The sequence below is a fragment of the Mytilus galloprovincialis genome, chromosome 8 (genome assembly GCF_965363235.1).
Source record: "Mytilus galloprovincialis chromosome 8, xbMytGall1.hap1.1, whole genome shotgun sequence".
Lineage (NCBI taxonomy): Eukaryota > Metazoa > Mollusca > Bivalvia > Mytilida > Mytilidae > Mytilus > Mytilus galloprovincialis.
The window spans coordinates 39,807,087-39,815,849 of record NC_134845.1 but is presented as its reverse complement, the minus strand read 5'-3'; positions in this window follow the sequence as shown (position 1 = coordinate 39,815,849).

Sequence of the window (8,763 nt, the reverse complement as noted above, 5' to 3'; positions counted from 1 at the left end):
CTTTCCTTTGAGGAAAGAAACCGCCCTTTCCAGACGGCCATTATGACGTTGAAACACCGTGAAATTACGGGGAACAATAGACGACGGTTACGTTTGTTATTACCTCCCCTGAAACTGTTGGATGTGGCAAGTTGAAGCGTTCCTCCTTGTGCCGGATTGTTTTGCAGTGTTGAAGACCAATTTGTGTCCTTGTACTGTTCTCTTTAGCCGGTTGTTGGCTTGTTGACTCATTCACAGTTTCTCAATTTTATAAAGTAAATAATTTGATTTCCAATAAATGTTTAACTTGTTTATTATATATGTCAAATCATTTACTTTTCAAATACATCTGTCGTCAATTTTATCGTCGATCATTGTAGATAATCTTTAGCACTTATGTTATTTTGTTTGTTGTTTGCTTGTTTACTTGCATGTTTTTGTTGTTTTTACGGGTGTTTTTAGGGGGAGTAGGTAGGGGGTTCAGTCATTTAATAATTTAGTAATAGAGTGGACATTGAACTTTAGAAAGCGGATAATGACGTTATCAACACTATCAAAAATACTGATATTAAATTTTTATCCCTCATCTTGATTTTTCGGGCACAGATGTTGCTTTGTCTTGTAATGTTATAACAGTATCTAGGAAACATAAATACGTCCTCCATACTGTTTAATGGTTTATTCCATCATCATACTATGTAGTAGTCTGACCGATATTTTATTCTGTTGTAATGAATTATCTCTTTGAAATTAAGGTGTCATCAGCACATTAGTCAATGTTTCGACGCTAGCATAAAATTTATTTTAAAAGCATTTTTTTTTTCAAAATTCTTTGGCTGATAAACATCAGATGGTGCTGGAATTTAATCATGGTGTTAATGTTCTTAATAAAAGCCAATTCAGAAAGGCACATTGAAAGAAACGTGAAGTTTGCATTATTTAAAACCGTTATTGGGTCTACACAATTGATGTTTGATTAAGTCATTAACATTATCACCAGACTTGTAGTAAAAATGTATAATACCGAACGCCAAATAAAAGTGAATTCTGTGAAAACTGATAAAATCAACAGAAAAAAACGAAAATCAACTGCTATTTCTGACTATGAACATAGTATTACATTTTTCCGAAGAAAATGGTGGGTTAAACCTGCATTGTTATGTAGCTAGCTAAACCTCCCACCTGCACTTCTATGGCAGTTGTTTATATTTTCGCTATATTGAGAAAATCGGATCAGTAATTTCTTAAGCATTGTTTATAGCAATAACGTGTGAATTTAAAAAAAGCTAGTGTTGTATTTCCTCATGAAAATTCTTATCTACAAGTATTGCCAATGTTTTTATATAGCGTTTCTCGGGAAGGATAATCAAGGATCGAAATGACGCTGTTGGTAGACTGGTTCCTCCTAGCAGATAGATTTTACTGCCCTGTTGGAAAACGGCGGCCCATCAATTTTACCAAGGCGAAGTTTGGGATTGTTTTAGGTATATATCATTGATTGATTAATTGACACCTGATTAACGCTACTAAGTCTTTTCAGCACTCTTGGTGTTATTGCGGTGGCCTATATATATATATATATATATATTTATCATATACTTAGACTAAATAACATATGCTTTTTACCGTATGATAATAGAATTAAATTAAAGTATTTTTCCATATTTTTCGAATTGGTGCGTAGCGGGCTGATATGAAAAGTTTATCACATGCTTCGATTGTTATCACATGCCTTTCCGTAACGTTATCACATGGCATTCCGGTGATACTCGGCAAATTCCGGAAAATACACTTCAATGCTACGTTTTCAGTGAAAAACATTACAAAGTAGTGTACAAAACAATTATTTGATTACTGGAAAGTATATTGTGTAAAATAATTAAATTAAATTAAAAAAAAAAAAGATATATTAAATAAATGCATTTTTTAAGTTTTTCTTAAACATAATTTAGAAAGTTACTTTATAAAAGTTGACTTTTCCAAACAATGTTCACTATGTATATTGTTGAATTATTTTTTGTCGATTCGTTCATATTAAAATGTGTTTTTTTTCTCTGTTGAGGCATATATGATAGAAAGATTTCATATTGAATGTATCAAATTTTGGGTCCGACGTCCGTCAACTTTTTACTCTTTCAACTTCTTTTCGGGAACCACGTAAAAGGATCAATATATGAATCTGTTATTTTTCTCTACTGTTGAAGCATATGATAAAAAGATCATAACATGTCATTTTTCATATCGCATGTATTATCAGCCCTCGGTCAATATCAGCCCTCGAGCCATGCGGCTCTTGGGCTGATATTGAACCTAGGGCTGATAATACATGCGATATGAAAAATGCCATGTAATAATCTGATAATATCACCTTGTATAAATGAAGTGTCACCCTCCCCCTTTCCCTTCCCCCTCGAGGCTAGTGAACGCTATAAACAACGATGAACAACTTATACCGTAAGGCCAACGAGACCCCATCTACCATTTCAAACATGTGTTTAAGTTATTTTATATTGTGTCACTCCAACCCGGGTTTAGATATGAACTTCCCCGAAACGAGACTTTTCCAACTAACAAAACAAAACGTTATAGTTGCTTGTGATTTTTCTTGCATTCGTGCTAACATTACTTATTCAAATTATACAAAACATGTAAACATTAAACGTTGCCTGCAGTTTTTAAATTATGATTAATTATTTACATCTAGAACTTTCCCCATTACATAATAAATAAACCACAATCATACCGCATCTTTTTTTTATAAACAAAAAGATACAAACTGCCAAAAACTTCTTTTTTATAAATTACAGTTTTATGTTGTACAGGCTATTTAATTAATTGAGAAGCACGACTATCGTACATAATTAGCATACAATTAAGAAAACCCAACCACTTTATCGTTGTAATTTATAATAAACAAAAATGTGTTATTTATTTCATTCAGAAAAACATCACCTGACTTACCTTTTATCTAAAATGGAATAATCTGTTTATCATAATTATACAGCAATCATCATTTTCCTGCCAATATGATATTCGATACAAATAGGTCTGCCCAGCGAAAATCAGGTCACCTTTAACAGGGGTCAAAATAGCAATAGTGATATACCTGGCTAGTATATCAACACCTGCATTACATTATTTAATTATTTCAAACGAACTGCAATATTTTTAACATGCTATGATACTAGAATTGTGTGTTACGCGTTTAAAAACAGGTTGTCCGAACGAATAATGATTAGGCTGCAGAAAGCATGCTAGCTCAAATTTGCATTCTCATGCTGTCGTGGCGCAATGTCGGACTCACAGACGTACTGAGGTGATATACCCACAGTCTTTTAATTTCAGGTACAAAAAGAAACAAGCTTGACTACAGTTTTAAGTAATACTATGATAATCTAAATATAACAAACTAACCAGTTAGAAGATTATTTAAAAAGCGGGAAACGGATATACTTGTATAAGATGTGGTACGTAAGGTAAATTTAGTATGTGGTTTGACGGGGAGAGTATATGGTGTAGTAATGCACGACATAAAATCCCTTCACGCACTTAACTCTTAATGTAAAACAGAAGACGAAACGCATATACATATTTGTAAATAGCTCTATTTCTAGAAACACGTCAATTTCATTGATTAAAAAACCCAAAGATATTTTGCTTACATTACCTAGCAGATTCATTGATGTAAGGAATATCAATCACAGACATCTAAGAATAGATTTTATCTTCTTCTCATTCATAAACAGGAAGCGCATCCTCTCTGTTATTCTACTTATGTTTGAGGATTTCGTGGAGGGAGAGAGGGTATCTTCAGGCTTACATTTCAAGTATTATTTCTGTTCTAAGTATTTCTTTATCACAGAAAAGCTTCAATTTGCAGCTTCCAAATATGCCTGCCTCGTCATCTTTATCTTTATCGTAATGCATTATCAGATGCGGATTCAGATTGGGGCGTAGAGGAAGTACGCCTCATTCCCTTTGATAGACAAAAAAGATTACTTATTGTGCATAAAATCGTGAACTAAATTTCGATTTCTTCTCAATAGGGGCAATAACGATATCTCCCCCTTCTACTCCAATCCTAAAACTTAGTGAACAATTTGTCTAGTTAGTTGGTGCGGTTTCATTTAGGAGAAACATTGTTAAGTTGTAAGACTTCTGTTTGTGAACTGATCCAAAATTTACTCTAGTCGATTGTATCAAAAATAAACTTAGTCTTTTAGTTTTTGTTGATGGTTTTACCCCAATTACAGGATTCCTCTTCCGATCAAACTGGTCAGATTGACAAAAGTGATAAGCACGCAAAAGCGTCAAACCTGAGTGCTGTCTTGGGTATTTATTTGTACCTCAATCTTTATTCTCTTTTTTGTATTATTTTGATAATTTTCTGGTTTATTTTCAGAACGTAAGTACTAGTATACCTTGAACGAAGCAAAATTAGCCCTGTTAAATTACCTTTTAACTTCTTGTTCACAAAAATGCAAGAATATAAACATTTGAGTGAAATTTGAGCAAAACTAGTTTCCTGTTCTTTGGTATTTTGGCAACGATGATGAGGATGACTCCGGTACGTGTATGCTGCAAGAGGAAGCGAACTTAATTAAAAGGGAACATACAGGTGTGACGTATTACATGTATACATCAAATTGATGATCCATTGGTAGCTCTTGGCGTTTATTTCCAGATATGAATATTGACGTAACGAAGTCGGTAGGTTTTCATTTTTTGTTAGAATTATTAAGATAAGTATCAAAATTGGATACCCTTTATTTATGCTTTTCTTCACATTTTATAATTATAAAATTTCTTGTTTGTAATGTTTTACACTATATTTGATTTTTTTTTAGCTCTTCGCAGATATTTGATAGAGAATGCTGTATTTTACATATTTTTTTTACAAAATCTGCATGAATTGCCTCATTTGATATAACTCCCCCACCTACTGATTGATTTAATCTCACAGATAAATCTTATCTCTGACATTCAGGAAGTACTGATAATCACAAGGCATTTTCTTCCAGGAGGATGCATATTATATATTTTTAAACTTACCTTAAAAACTTGAAAACGCATGCACCCTCTATTCTATTACAGATTAGAATAATTACCGAGAATATAATGTAATTTTATGCATATTTGAAGTTTTTCCTGGTTCTTTAAATAAAACATGAGATACCAGGGTTTTTTTTTTTGGTATGATTAATTTCCATTGTCAACATCATTAACAAATAAAAATGAAAAGATGTTTTTAAAAACTTTAAAACTGTACACCAAATTTGAATGAAAACTGATCGAGCAGGTAAACAGATGAACCTCAACTAGTGATCACAACAGTCTTGTTGCTTATAATCAGTTATGAAATGGAAAAGGGTGATATGACTAAAGGACAGTTGGGACATTCTCAATGCTAAAAAAATCGTCAAATATCACGGCTCTGTATCGTGCATGAGATGAGACCCATTGATACAACAGAAAGCCAATTAGGTTTTTTTTATTGAACTATGGTGGAAATTAGCAGGATGTAGACTATTACGGTGACCTATAATGTCTGTTTCATTTCGGTCATTTTGGTCTTTTGTGGATAGTTGTCTCATTGGCAATCATACCACATCTTCTTTTTTATATTATATTTATAACTAAGAGACGAGATTACGGTCTGACTTAAAAAAAACTAGAAAATATCATGCATACTATGCTTATGTTATACAGTAATATACAAAGTACAACAACAAAAACAAGAAATGAAAATAATGCAGAGAATGTTTACTTCAATAATGATTAAAAACTACAAGACGTGGTGTCTCGTTATGGGATCAAAGAAAACAAGAAGAAACATAACTGTTTTATATTGAAGGCTAATGAGCAATGCTTGAGCCAGAAATCACACTATATATCTGAAATATAATATCAAAGCAGGAGAATGGAATGTTAACAATTCTACTTGAACTGAAATATTAAGATATATGGAACGTGCATAATGGTACTGAGTGGAGCTCTTTTTTCCTCTTTAAATAACTTGGAAAAAAGGGGAAATATCTAAACTCGCTTAAAAGAGGGACGAAAGATACAAGAGGGACGGTCAAACTCATAAATAGAATATAAACTGACAACGCCATGGCTAAAAATGAAAAAGACAAACAGACAAACTGTAGTACACATGACACAACTTATGAAACTAACGAAAAGCAACACGAACCCCACCAAAAACTGGGGGTGATCTCAGGTGCTCCAGAAGTGTAAGCAGATCCTGCTCCACATGTGGCACCCGTCGTGTTGCTCATGTTATAACAAATCCGGTAAATAGTCTAATTAAATGATCCTTTAGTCCCAACATATATGAAAAAGGTCACATAGTTTGGTTGAGTTTAGACCTATAGTCAATCATAAATCGGATGATGGTACCATTGACTACTAATACGTTATCTTATGTTAGACATTGTGCGGGCACACGCAAGTTATGCGTGGTTAGTCGAAAACGCGTCTATCGTATTTGATTCTCTATATATCAAATTCCTTAATTGTTAAATTCTGGTATACGAATTCAAATCTCCAATCAAACAAATCTTCTTGTTACAAGCTAATACTTCAAACAAACTGATGATGTATGATTTTCTTCTACATTGCGTTTCCGTTCAATTCTTGTTGCCACTTCAAACATAAAAGAATACTTAGGATGAATAGCAAATACTTAATAAGAACAAAAGGAAGTGTCTGTTTCTTCTTGTAGGAGATGAACTGTACAAAGACATTTCTGGAGTGTTTGTGTCGTCAAACCGTCCTACACATATATTATTTCTTCAAATCCATTATGTAGGGGTAAGCCTAGTACAAACGATTATCTATTTGATCAGAAAAATGGTTTTTCTCTTATCAAAATTAATTGAACTTGACTCATGGTTAATATAACAAATATAAACGTCTGTACAGACGATTTGTAATAAATCGCAAAATGTACGTTAAGGGGTCGATTAGAGTTTTCGTAGTTTTGAAAGACAAGAATCTTTTCGGATGTCTTTAATTTCTATGTATCAGGTATCAAAATTCAATGCATGAAATGTATTGCAAAAAGGAAAGGATGATTTTTTTATTGTTTTAGTCAAACAGGATTTTTAAGCATGCATCCCTTAGGATGGCAAATACGATGATCGATCAATTCTTTCGAAACAACTGATGCATAAATATCAAGGGAGATAAATTACAAATAAGGACCTAAATTCGATTTGATAAATTAAAAATGACTTGAGGGAGACTGTTTTTATGTTTAGTAAAACTGAAATAGCGGGAAAAGTACGAAAATATATGTGATAAGTCATACCATTTGATCAGGATTTTAACTGACCCATGCATTGCTTAACTCAGAACATGCAATAACGTCAGTCAGCCTACTATTTTGAACTTTCCTGGATCGTGACACTAACAGCCCTATCAAGTCCTCAAAAAGGCACACGAAAGTTAGTGCAAACTATATGTGAATTAACTCGAGTGAAACATAAAAACTACTTTCGAGGCGTTTTGTTGGAATTCATAATTTTCGCTGTTTAATTTGTGTTGCACATCGTGTTAATTACGAATATGATTTGTTTTACCCCCGTTATTTTTAACATCAAATGATGGTCAATATATAATCAAAGCTTTGCACGCAACAAAAATGTCTGTGCTTAAAATAATTAAAATCCAATTCTAAATCTGCAGACGTTTTGTTTAAAAAGATATCCTTGAAATTATGAAGAGATCCTCGTTAAATAGTTTTAATGTCTGGGCTAGTATTTGGCAGTTCTTCTCATGTCGAGAAGAACTGTTGTTCAAACAGGAAACAATCTATATTAAATCCAATAAAAAAATAAACCTTTCAAGCTTAAATTAAGTTTTAATAGCAGTTCTAGTGAAAACTCCACTGCAGTAAGTCACAAACTTCAAAGGAAATTTGTGGTTAATAGAAATTAAGGTAGAAGTCCTTGAGAAGTTTGCACACCTGGACAGGTACGGTGATTATGTTGTTTGTCAGGTTTAACCCAAGGGCGGCATAATGCAGCAACATTTCCGACGTATAATGATGGACACTTCCTCATAGGCCTACGGCATCGTGTCACCACAAATTTCTTTCCGTCTACATTTTTCTTTACAAATTGCTTGAAAGTTTTAATTTATTACTTAAGTTTAAGTTGATTTTATGTTTTATACTTTTAATTAGTCTTTGTAAATAAAAACTACGGACAATGTTGCAATATTTTTCATCTATTTTGTTATGTTTTTTTTTTTTCTGAAGTGCCAAATAACTAAATCTTTTTATTGTGTCCAGGAATTGAAATGATATTAAAGATGTCGCAAGAAAAAAAGGAAAAAATTGTTGATAAGCCCCGCCCCCTTTTTTCTCCCACCAACCCAAACCACCACTAAAATAAAATTAAACAAACAAAAAATAACTCATCTCTCAGAAATTTGGTAAGCACGAGTCTCAATAAAGAAGATTTAAAATTGTCTGATGTTTGATGCAACAAAAGTTCTTTTATAGTGTATAAAATAAACAATTTCCCGAAACAATTAAACCATCCAGATTTTAATAAATTATCTTCAAAATGTTGTTTTAAAAAATATATTGTATGTGTTGGCTGTTTCTACTTTTGCTGGCTATAAACAGAAGTGGCTACTGTAACGAGCATAATTCGCAATTTTCTTTTAGTTTAAAAAAAAAATATCGAGCATAATAAAATACATTTTCAAGAGAAATAGTCATATAACAGCTAAGATAAACATAGTCATACTATTTATAAAAGTACATTAGTT